At 40.8% G+C, this 12454-nt stretch overlaps 1 protein-coding gene across 1 annotated transcript in view; it reads left to right on the plus strand.

Moving 5' to 3' along the window:
• Positions 1 to 12454, plus strand: part of LOC134527866 (cuticlin-4) — a 139882-nt gene that overhangs the window by 80039 nt on the left and 47389 nt on the right. The window lies entirely within an intron of this gene.

Raw genomic sequence — 12454 nt, forward strand, 5'->3', positions numbered from 1 at the left:
AAGTTACTTATTTAATATTTATTTTTGAAAAACCTATCGCTATTTTCTTACAATGGTTAAATGTCAAAGAGACCATAATGCCGTGATGCCATGTCCTGTGACCTTAACTAGTATGTCGTTAGCAACAGTGCCTAGAGAATGCCAAGCTGTGGATAGTGTTGTTAACTGGGTAGGCAGTGAACAGCCCCTGGCTCTATACTCGCAGACTGCCTGCTCACGCCATAACGGCTGCGCTACAAATGTCAGTCAGTCAGAGCCGGAAGTGGCAACTAGACAAGGCGTCAGCACGAGATGCGCTCTACGCCACGGTAAACAACGAAACAAAAAGCTGTGTGAGTACTAACACAATATTTTTCCTTAAACTCCGTCTGTAGATGACGTTTTGACGCTATACCTATATCGTATTCATTGTGTATCAACACAAATTTCGAATTATATTTTTATCACCGGTGATGTATCTGTTATGAAGCTAATATAATATTAACGATGTAATTTAGCTGTAATAAGTACGAAATATTGTGCAATTTTCGTGGCCCTTCTTTCTTTTAACATTGTTGAATGTGTTAGGGAACCAAACTTAGTGCAATTAAAGTTTCACGTAAACAAAAATTGAGGTTAAGAGCTGTTACTGTAGTAAATTCAATTCTCTAAATCTATGGTTTCAGTTTTGCTTTGGCAATATACACATTTGGCATCAATGCTGTCAAAAATTGTATTTACTGCTCTTAAATTTAGATAACCACGTAACAAATCAGCAACAACTTGAAACGCTTCAGACAAGAAAGTTAAAATACTAATAATACATTAAAATAATAATGAGTGGAAAAAAAGTAATGCTTGACGGTCACGATAGTTTGCTGAACGCACACACAAACTGTTCGTTGTTTGTTGGCCCTGTGACGTCACCGGTCTACTCCGTGGCTGTGAGTCTCCGACGGGAACTCCGGTGACTCGTGGTCTCAAGCGCGGCACAGAGCGCGTCTCCAGCCGGCAGGTCACGTGCTCATGCCTCGCACAATGAAGCATCTGCTAGCCCAGGGGATGCCAAACAAACCGGCCTTTTCCTCTTCCCGATAACCCACCCGAAGTTTCGCACGGCAAAAACAAGACAGCAAGCTTCATCCTCTTCTAACGCGATGGTAATCAGGCTCCGGGCTCATATTGCTACCCGAAGTATAGCTCGTGTCTTCAACTTGTCACAAATTTCAGAGTTCTCAAAGGAATAATCATTGGTCTGTATTTCTGCCACAGTTGTTCTGTCTTCAACTTGTCACAAATTTCACAGTTCTCAAAGGAATAATCATTGGTCTGTATTTCTGCCACAGTTGTTCTGTCTTCAGGGTTTGTAAAAAACTACAAGTATTTATAAACAAATATCGTGTGAAGCTTTGCAACCACTTCGTGGGCCATTGTCACGGAGAATCGTACCTTAACATATTGGGAGTTGGCCATTTCCCGCCCCAACTCATGTTCAGGAACATCTGACTTATTCTCGGCACGACAAGACTTTGGCAGTACTGTTCCAAGCTGGAGGGCCCTTTCGAAAGTATTGTATTTAAGATCTGAGAAGCTTTTCACCCCAAAGGTGAAAATTGCACTTGGGATAATTTTTGCAACCGATATGAGTTGTGTATTGTGCTTATATGGCATTATGGTACAGCAAGCATTGTATACCTGGTGTATATATTATTCCACGTATATTTCACCACAAAACTGCAAATTCCTGTGAGTTTGGACCATCGTGAAACCCAAGAACTTTAGCAGAATTTAATTGGGAAAAGGGATGGGGGGTAGATAGAAACCCATTTGCCTGCTGTTTGCTTTCAAATTCTTTCTCTTTGTTTGGTGGAAATGATAAATGTTTTAAGATTTGTTATTCCCTTCTAGTAGCGCCCGCGCTAGCAGACTTCGAGACCTTGGCGACGGAGATGCGCGCCAGCCAGTGACAGGCGCGTCTGTGTGCTTGAGGAAGGCCAGCATCAGTAATTAAGTTTTAAACATGAGGAAAACATAGTATTTTCTTAAACATAATAACTTATATAAAACAGAATATTTACAAACATCTTACTTCAGAATCTATGGAATGGTGTATTAACAGTGTGGCGTATTGATTATAATGGCAAATGTTTTACATTCGAAAATTTTTACCAGCGTTAAATTATTTTGGTAACAATGAATTAAGCATGGCTGCAAAACAAAATCTTGTATGGGCTTTGGTTTTGCTCGTGTGTATTTTTTGCAATAGAAATAGTCCATTGAAATGTTACATTTTTTGGGCTTAGCGTGCGTTTGTCAGAGGACGCATTTTTATTTTTTAGATATGAAGGGGGGGTTAGTGTAAAGTTAAATCCAAGTTTGTGGTGTTTCAACACTTGTCCCACGGCCGCCATCTTGGAAAAAGAGGTTCAAATGGTTTTTACGGTTTATCTGCCAAACTATAGGTCTCACAAAAAATATTTAACATTTTTTGTTGCAAATAAAATTATCTACAACTTTTGCCCAGTATTTTTTAGACGTAGAACCATAAGTAAAAAAGTTATAAGCGAAAATCCATAAACATTTGAGGAAAAAAAATCTATTTTTCGATATAACTTTTTTTCTAATAATTTTACAAAAAAATTATATCAGACCATTTTTATAGATGTTATTTTAAGGAACAATTTTTATTATAAACCTTTTCTAATTTATTATTAGTTAAGGTTTACATCGCTGCGAAACGAATGCTATTCTTCAGTATTCATAACTATACATAAATATAAATATAAATATTGATGATTTGCCATAATTTTTAATCATCTCTTTCTTTTTATTATGATAATATTTTTAATTATTGATAATGAAATATTGTTATTAATTAATTATTGACTCTTCCCCACCACCTACGAGGTAGAGTCTGGAGGCGCGTTTTTTTACGTGGTATCCCCAGTTGGCATAATCCATGGTGATTTTCTAAATCACAACTACTTTGTCCTCGGTCTTTTTGATGGACCAGGCTGCGGCTCAGCATCTGGTTGGCTTTCTATATTAAATGCTTGAGGGAGAACCGGAGAAGGAAGTGGCGTCAATGTCGGCGGTTCATCTTCAAAATCATTTTCTTCAATTAATTTCGAGAGCTCCATTATGTTGCTGCAAGTCTTCCCAGAACAATGGAAGCACACTGCAGAGCATTTCAGGCCTGCTTTTCGACATCCACACATCGCTCCACAGTTTCCTTTGCATCTGCAGAAATTATTTTTAAAAGCTCAAGGTATGCTGGAGGTTTAGAGCTCTGCACTGGCATCAATATTTTTGTACTCTTTTTCATTGACTTGGCGAATTGTTTGTATATTTGGCTGTCAAGAGAATTATCATCTTTATTATCATCATATAAAGAGATAAAAAACGTTCACCATTGACAGTGAGCAAAGCAGGGTCAACTCTCTTGTTGAGGAACAACTTCAACAAAATATAATAATAATAATAACAATAATAATAATAATAATAATAATAATAATAGCAGGCAGATGTTCTTTTATTCCCAAACGGTCACTTGGGTATTTTCTACCTGCGCATTATTCTCGGTAATGACACTCAATGATTTGAAAATATTTTAAAAGTCAATAATTCCAAAGTTTTGTGATGGAGTGTCAAATCAATAATTATTTAATAACAATATTGCATTGTCATTAATTAAATAGATTATCATAATAAAAAAAATATGATTAAAAATTATGGCAAATCATTAATATTTATATTTATGTATAGTTATGAATACTGAAGAATAGTATTCGTTTTGCAGCGCTGTAAAACCTTAACTAATAAATAAATTTTAAAATGTTTATAATAAAAATTGTTCCTTAAAACAACATCTATAAAAATGTTCTGATATAATGTTTTTGTAAAATGATTAGAAAAAAGTTATATCGACAAATAGAATTTTTTTTTCTAAAAATGTTTATGGTTTTTCGCTTATAACTTTTTTATTTATGGTTCTACGTATAAAAAATACGGGACAAAAGTTGTAGATAATTTTATTTGCAACAACAAATGTTCAATATTTTTTTTTTTTGAGACCTATAGTTTGGGAGTTAAAAGGTAAAACCCATTTGTACCTCTTTTTCCAAGATGGCGGCCGTGGGACAAGGGTTGCAACCCCACAAACTTGGATTTAACTTTACACTAACCCCCCCCCCCCCTTCATATTTAAAAAAATAAAATTGCGTCCTCTGACAAACGAAACCCCAAATGTAACTTTTCAACGGACTAAGAATGAGGTTATGATTTTAAGCACTCAAACTTTGCGGCTATGCAGTTATAAATATCTAAAACAAAATATAAAGCTTCTTCACATGGTATTTTAGTTGTTCCTTATTGAAAAATAAATAATCTTAAACTTAATATGGTTAATATTCCCAGAAACGAACGACCACCAAAAGTAAAAAGGTTACCAACATTTACTTTCAAAAAATTACCGATTTTCAGGTTGTTAGTTTGCCTCAAAATCCCGCACGGTTCTCGGTCTTCCAAATAAATTATGAGCGTTAGTTTTAGCATTGAGTTGCCACTCTTTATCTTCTTTGCTGTGTGGTCAGTGAGCACGATTGTGGAGTCCAGGCTCAGGCCGCTAGTTGCGCTGCAGCCCGCCAGGGGCGCCGAGGTCGGCCATGTTCGCGCCGCGCCGGGCGACCTCGCAGCCAGCCTCGTGTGGGCGCCGCCCAGCACGTGACTGTCCCGCGGCGGTACAGTCCGCGCCCCGCACCACTGACACCCGCGCGTCGGGGCCCACACATGCCATCGCTAGGGACCGGTATATGTCCGCTCACCGGACTGCAGTCAGGTATGCCCGCACCAACGGTTTGCACCTTGTAATTGGCGGCCGTCTGCAAGAGGAACCATTGTCTTATTTGGCCGGGCCATTCAGGGCTCGTTTGCTTCAGCAAAACATTTTTTTGATTCGTGTGTCAACAAATCACGTAAAACAGATCATGGTACAGTTTTCAAACACACGTCTAGTCTTTAAATCCTCTAAAGAAAATTTTCAACCAGATTTGTCTACCATAACTCTATAATCTTCATAATTGAATATAATATAGAGCACATAATTTTTATAAACTTACGATAATGGACTGTACTGAACAATTATTTAATTACTCCGTTTGTAAGGGCATGAATTTGTCGTGAACACATTTCGAAACTATTTGTCTTGTAAAACACTGTAGCATCGTCTGTGTTTCACAAATATGTCTACTGTCAGTACACAAATCATCTTAATTTTGTGCGGAAGAAAATGAGTCCTGCATGGCACGGCCAAAATACGGCAATGGCTTCACTGGCAATTAGTCACCAATTGCAAGGAAGAAAACATTGGGGCATACCATGTTGAAGTCTGATGAGTATTTCTCAAAAATACCATCCCCGACCAATGGTATTGTGGTAGTGTTGTTGACACAAGTCTGACCTGACAGTCGGCGTCTGTGTGACTTGAACTGTTGTTCCTCACGGCTGTTAAAGTTTGTTGTAACGTTCTACCAATATAGGTATAAACGTGGGAATTTGGATGTGTCTTTGCTCAATAACGCATTTAATACTGAACGAATTTGGACAAGAGTAGAAACAAAGGTAACCCAATATAAATAATAATTTCATAGGCTATGTGTAGTTACGAAATCGCACTCGTTAGGGAGCGAAATGGGTTAAATTGGGTTTAGTAATGAGAAAATAATAGAAAGTAAGACATTGGGCATGAATTATAAAAATAACAATGGCGGGAGTCCTATCTCTAGGTCCGCCTAACAACAGCCTTGAAGTATTTGTGTCATGCTGCTGTTGATGCCAAGACAAGCCATATGCTCGGGATGACAGACTTCAATAGCGTGTCTGTTAAGTAATTAATATCATATTTACAGAGAGAAAATTTTCAGTGTGTTGCAGACTATCTTAGCGCATAGCGTAAAACATTTTGCGAAAAAAAAAAATATCTCTAGTTCTACGAGGTGTGATAAAAATACTGTGAATAATATTATTACGTACAAAGTAATAAGCATACATAAAAAATGAACTAATCTCCTTCAAAATACTCTCCTTGGCTTTAGATGCGCACTTATCCCAGTGCTGATTCCATGACTGGAAGTATTCCTGGAAGGGCCTTCAGCGGCTCCGTCGTGGCCCTCTCAATGTCGGGCATGCTGTCAAAACGTTTTACTTTAAGCACGGCCCATTTTTCTGGTCTCCGTTTCGCAAACAAAACTTTATGTTAACGAGTTGTTCTAAATCCATGATTAGAGACACGAAAACTTCGCGCATTCATTAAGTCGCAAACCTTTACACACTCGCACTGTGTTCATGATTGGACCGCAGTTATTCGTCACGTCCCTCTACGACCGTGAGCCAAAGATGCCCAGTTAGTATAGAAGGATAAAAATGTTTTCTCGCTAAGAAACCAACCAATGGGAAAGAAAACCTGGGTTGAGCACACCTATGATTTTGAATTCTACCCTTAGGCCAGACAAAGTTCCGAGTCTCTGTTCATGATGCGCAACAGACACGATAAACACGACCTCACTCTTCCGGCTCTGGAAGACTAACATGTCACAACTTGTTCAAATTTGACAATGACTATCTCAACGGATCAGGCTATCGGTCTTATTACCTACTTCAAAAAGGTGTAGCGTTCAGCAGTTGATGCCATCAAAATTCTCTCACGGTATTTTTTTGATCGCACCTCGTTAAGTTAGAGTTTGGCGAGTGTTGTCCCTTTCTGGAGTGTATTCCGGCTGCTAGACCTGGCAACACCGCGCCGCGCCGCGCCATGTAAGGAAGGCCCGGTGGGCAGTGAAAGTGACTCGGCCGGCGTCGGGACGCGTGGGCGACGCCTGATCACTTTCCCTCCCCTCCCCCCTGACGGGGGCTACCTCCCTCAGTCTTGCTCCCAGCAGCTGGGCCTGGAGACCCGGAATAAAGGGTTCACGCAGGTCAAAAGTCTTTGATAATATCTTAACCACTTAACATGTTAACCCGATTTAACTCGGGTTATATAAAGTGGTAATTTTATGCTAACCCGAGTATACTCGTGACACAATTCACTTTGCTGTCCGTTATGCATCCCGAATATTTCCGTCGTGTTTCTTCGCTCTTGCAGTTTACTTTTTTTCGTGTAGATTTCGTCACATATCGACTATCTGTGTACACTTCAAGCTTTGTAACGAGATGGCAGCTCTGTGCGCTTGCCGACACGCAATATGATAAGCGTGTTCATGAAACATTCGTAACTTACACCTGTTTGTTTACAAATATTTAGTTTATTTTTTCCTTGAAAGGGTGCAGTATCTATTTAGATTTCATTACCTTACCGTGCACAGTGCAGTGATCAGAGACAATAGCAATGGTACTGTTTTTTCGCGAGTTTTTCGACACTCAAGTAAACAATTTCTTTCGTTTTCGTATGCGTATTTCATAAATAATTGTATGAATATATAAACTGAATATTTTATTATATTTTAAATGAGTTTTGTCATGGATATTGCCATACGTTTTGCGATGTTTTCTTTTGTATTCGGGTACGAATGTACTCTATTCATGTACATTATTTTCGTATTGGGACATTTTTATGGTTTTTTTTTTCCAGAATGTGTGTGACAAATAATGTTTACTTATGTAAACTTTGTTTCATGTATATTATTTATTGTATTGTTCTTATTTAATATTTTGGCCATTTATTACTGGCATATGTAATTTTGGAATACATATAATATTTTTTTTTCACTTCATTAGTGTATATTGTATTAACTTTTTGCATCAACATTTTGTAAGGAATTTTTCCTACAAATAATATGTTATTACTTAATGCAAACGTAATTAATTACTCGAAATAAAATCGATTCACAAAATATGACAAAATATTACATGATTTGCATTTCCGCTGCAAGAATAATATATTTACGCCGACATAATGACTGGCCGAGTTAACTCGGGATAAATCTGTGGTAAAATTATCGTCCTTCATATTTCATAAACAAACAAATTAAAAAAAGGGCCAACTGTTGTTCGTTACATTTCTAAAGTACTTTTCTATTTAGTAATAAAAAAAGGGCATTCTTTTCGGAACAGCTTTTGAAAATGTTACTGGAATATTAAATGTGTAAGCTCTGCTCAACGAAGAAATGTTTCCAGTATTTAACTATAAAATAAAGGAAGCGTTTTTTCGCGAAACAATCTGAACGCTCATTAGACTACAATATACAATACTGTTTGTCCGCGACAGCAATTTCTGCCTTGTCATTGGCGGGCGTCTGCATTATTTGGCCGGACCATTCAGATTCCCGCACTGAGTGGCTGTGATTCGTGTGTCGTCAGTGGCAGTGTACCTGGAAGGAACTGACCAATCACGCACTCAGACGATGCTACAGTGTTTTACCACATACGTAGTGTGGAAATGTTTGGACGAGAAATCGCTGGTCCCAATGTATAAAGAATTGTTGTCTCATACATGAGATACCGGAAAAGTTCGTGGATTCATTTCGCAATATGCTAAAATTTATATATATATATACCTTCGCAATTCTTCTGCTATTGTTTCCCTGTTTATCTGGTGGACTCTGGGCCAATGGGAGACCATCAGCCAAGGAAGTGTCCAACCACAGGCAACCCAGGCTGGACGACTCTCGTGTCAGCAGCCAATGAGCAGGTGATATTTGCTCCAGTGTGTAGATCACTGTGGAGTCCATCCTAGAGTTCACTGGAACCGCGAATGTTTCCGATCCCGAGTTATACAACCTGTTGAACTAACAGGGAGTGTTGCGGCATGGGTCCTCGAAAGGGAGTGGACCGAGGATAAGCGTGTCGCCGGGCTGCCGGTGGAGCACTCCGAGGAAACCCACAGGCCACGCTTCCCCCCCCCCCCTGGCCTCGACCGCCTGTCCCTGGAGACAGTCGAGGTCTGTCTCGTCAGGCTGTTCCGTGCTCCTCGGTGGGTTGCTGCAAGTCAGTAACCTCAGCGCTGTCACCCACACGTTTCTAGGTGACTCTCCGCTTGTGTGGCCAGGGTTATTGGCCTCCAGGATAGGCTCCACAGTCCTTTGTACACGCGAGCCTATCCTACCCGTTCACTGGCTGCTGACTTGTGACATGTCTTAACAGTAGCCTGTGTTTCAAAACTTCTTTGGTTGACGGTCTCTCATCGGCCCATAGTCGTCCAGACATACTGTGGGAGAATAGCAGAAGCAGCACGAAGGTATAATTATTTACATTTTAGTTTCTTGTGCAATAAATATACGATTTTTTTTCTGTCTCTAGCGATCAGACCATCGTTTACAATTCGAGATGCTCTAGCATCGTTGAGCTAGTTCAGCGGACCCTTATGGATAGAGACATGCAAAATTCGCGGATTCATTTCGCGATAGGCTAGCATCAAAACAACTATACCTTCGTACCGCTTCTGCGATTGGCCCACATTTTATCCGGGGAACTGTGAGCCAATGGGAAACACTAAACCAAGAAAGTGCCGAATTAAGGACAGCCTAGTTGAGACGTTTTACGCGTCAGTAGCCAATGAACATGCGTCATTTCCGCGAGTATTTAAAGGACTGTGGAGTCTATCCTAGAGGTCAATGAATCCGCGAATTTTGCAGGTCTCTACTTATGGATCAGCAGAAGACTAACAGGGCGTCCAACACAAGTGACAACCAAATAAAGAGTTTACCATCCCTCCAAGTGTGTACAGGACTGTCGAGTTTATACTGATGATCGAACATACTACGAAATAGACTAGATTGTGAATTTAATCCGAGAAATGTTCTGGTTTTTAAGATTGCTTGAGCAGTCAGAAGTGAAAATGCGATGATTATCGCCACTAAATTGGCACAACTAGCCAGCAACGTGGCTGAGCACACTCCGCCAATCACTGACCGGGGCGAACTAGCAGATATCAGCCCGGCCAGTGTGGGGAGTGACCAATCAGTAGGGGCATGCGTATTTCGCGAAAAGATTCCGAGACCAGCTGAAAGTTATAACACTTTAGCATAGTCTGTGTTTCTTGATTGGGTGAGATTATTTCAGGTACGTACGTGTATACTTTTAACACACCAATCACAGCGATTCAGTTCTGATTCAAACGCGTCCTGAGTGGCTCGGTCAAATAAGGCAAAGACGTTTCTCACAGATGGCCACCAATCACAAGGAAGAAACCGTGGGTGCGGGTATACCTTGTTGCAGTCTAATAGGCATCCAGATTTATTCGCGAAAAATGCCTGCCCCTACCAATCAGACTACAGGCCGGCTCGACCAGTAGACCGAGTGAAGGCCCACACACACTCCTGCGTGGAACAGCTGTCCAGCTACCAGCAACCACCACTTCTTCCGGCGGCCCGACTGGCAGTCTGCTGCTACTTGTTCAGTGGTAGGACTGTCTCCAGTGACAGCGATTGTAGAGCTACTCGTATTCCTACTGGGACCGAAGAAACGAATCCTACAAATCCTAACTGAAGATATTGCAATGTTCTTATAAATATGGAGCTATTTTAAAAGCCCCACGTACCACAAGCACTTCTTCCACGCTGGTCTGGTCGCAGCTCGTGCTGGACAAGGCGCCGGCAAGGACAGTCCACACTCGGTCATGTAGGTAGTCGCGCTGGGACGTGTGAAGAAGCCCTAAGCCTTGAGCCGGTCAGTCTATGAGGCCTCTTGACGTGAGTGCCCCCCGACACGTGCTAGGCACCCTCAAGGTCGGCCGCGCGCTCGGTGAGGCAACAGGAAGCAAGGCGCATGCGCCGCATGCCGGACGTGGTGCAACGCCGCGGGTGTGCTCACCGCGAGCTCAGCGGCCCCTGGTGTAAGAGCCAGGCGATCTGTCTCCCATCGTGCACATACAAAAATTCCTGATATTTAATTCCAGTCTGAATTGCAAAAATGTGTTCACTTAAATGACCCTCGTTATTTATTGCGGGTTACCAGACATGCCCCTAAAAACTGACACGACCATGAGAGCAGGTGAAATGCGTCAGCAGCCAATTTACATTTGGCAGACACTTGATTGCAGTTTTGGACATTGCGAGTATTTAATACCTGTCATGCAAGCCAAGGAAATTTTAACACATTTTTCTGTTTCCCTCCCCCCTCCCCCGTTCTCTTTAAACATTTATGTGTTAGCACTACAGCTTAAGTATGAATTATACCCACTCACATTGGGGTACAACACATTTAAAAAAATGTGTGTAATAAGGGTTTTGCCACCAATTATTTAAATGATATCGTTTCATTACATTGGCAAGTTTTGCAATGGTTGTAGGACTTCGTTCAGTGAAATGTTACCAAGACGCTTATTGTTCAATTTTAAATTGCAATAAATAAGTCATCAGCTCCAATATCAAATTTTAAACCCGTTTTCGGACGAGCTTTCGAATATAGGTATGTAGTATATATAATGTGAATTTTTTTTTTCGTGGTGAATCTGCAGCCAAAATTTGGCAGTGGAATTGTGACTCATTCTGTATGTTTACGTTTTTAAGCTAGTCAACACTGTTGACGCGTGCGCATGCCGTATTGCTTCAGAGGTTTTGTTTGTTTACCAGAACTGGGCGGGCAGACGGCTCTCGTCGGCGCGTGTCCGAGTTGTAAACAGTTCTAACGACCTCCTCTTGTTCGCAGCGGCCAGGTGTGACGAGTGTGGTGATGACGGCGTGGTACTAGTCACGCTATTGTCAGCGCCATCGCGCCTTTTTCATTATATAATGTCTACTTCGTATCTGGTCGGTGAACACCGTGGCCTCCCGGAAGTCGACAAACTAACCAGCGCAGGGGTGTTTTCATGGTTGTATTATTGTTATAGCGATCCTATCATCTCTTGGTATATCCACAGTCCTGTACACATAACGAGGAATGGTCACGTCATCTCCGTCTCTCACTAATCAACACCGCAAATTTCACGTTATTTTATGGTTACAGTTCAGATTAAAAATGTATGCACACGAAAAAGATCCTACTAATTAAATCACGGGATATGTGACACGCCCTGAAGGACTATAAACCAATGACAAATGCCTAAAAAAAACACATTGACGAATCGTGACTGATCTGGAGAAGCGGTGGAATGTGGCAGTGGCCAATGAACACGTGACATGGTGACTTTATTATGCACATGTTTGCGGAGTCTCTCCCGGCGCCAGAAGATATCGAGCTTTTTGCGGATCTCCAATGCTAACCACTGGCTCGAGGTTTTTTTAGCACTTTTCAAGTTAACGATGGTCCACTCACACGAGACGTAAAAAAATACATGTGCTTGAAGTACAGCATGCTTGTAAAATTAACGCAATATGTTAGGGTGTAGGTATATATAGGATGCATCAAGATCAAAGACAGTTGTATGTTACTATATGTATGAAGATTACTTTTTTCGTTGGCTAATACAATACACGAACATTCAAAACAGTACAGCAGCCACATTTACATTGATCGGGCACTAGTTGAGAGAGATGCCCTGCCT

The sequence above is a fragment of the Bacillus rossius genome, chromosome 1, assembly GCF_032445375.1.
Source record: "Bacillus rossius redtenbacheri isolate Brsri chromosome 1, Brsri_v3, whole genome shotgun sequence".
Classification (NCBI taxonomy): Eukaryota; Metazoa; Arthropoda; class Insecta; order Phasmatodea; family Bacillidae; genus Bacillus; species Bacillus rossius.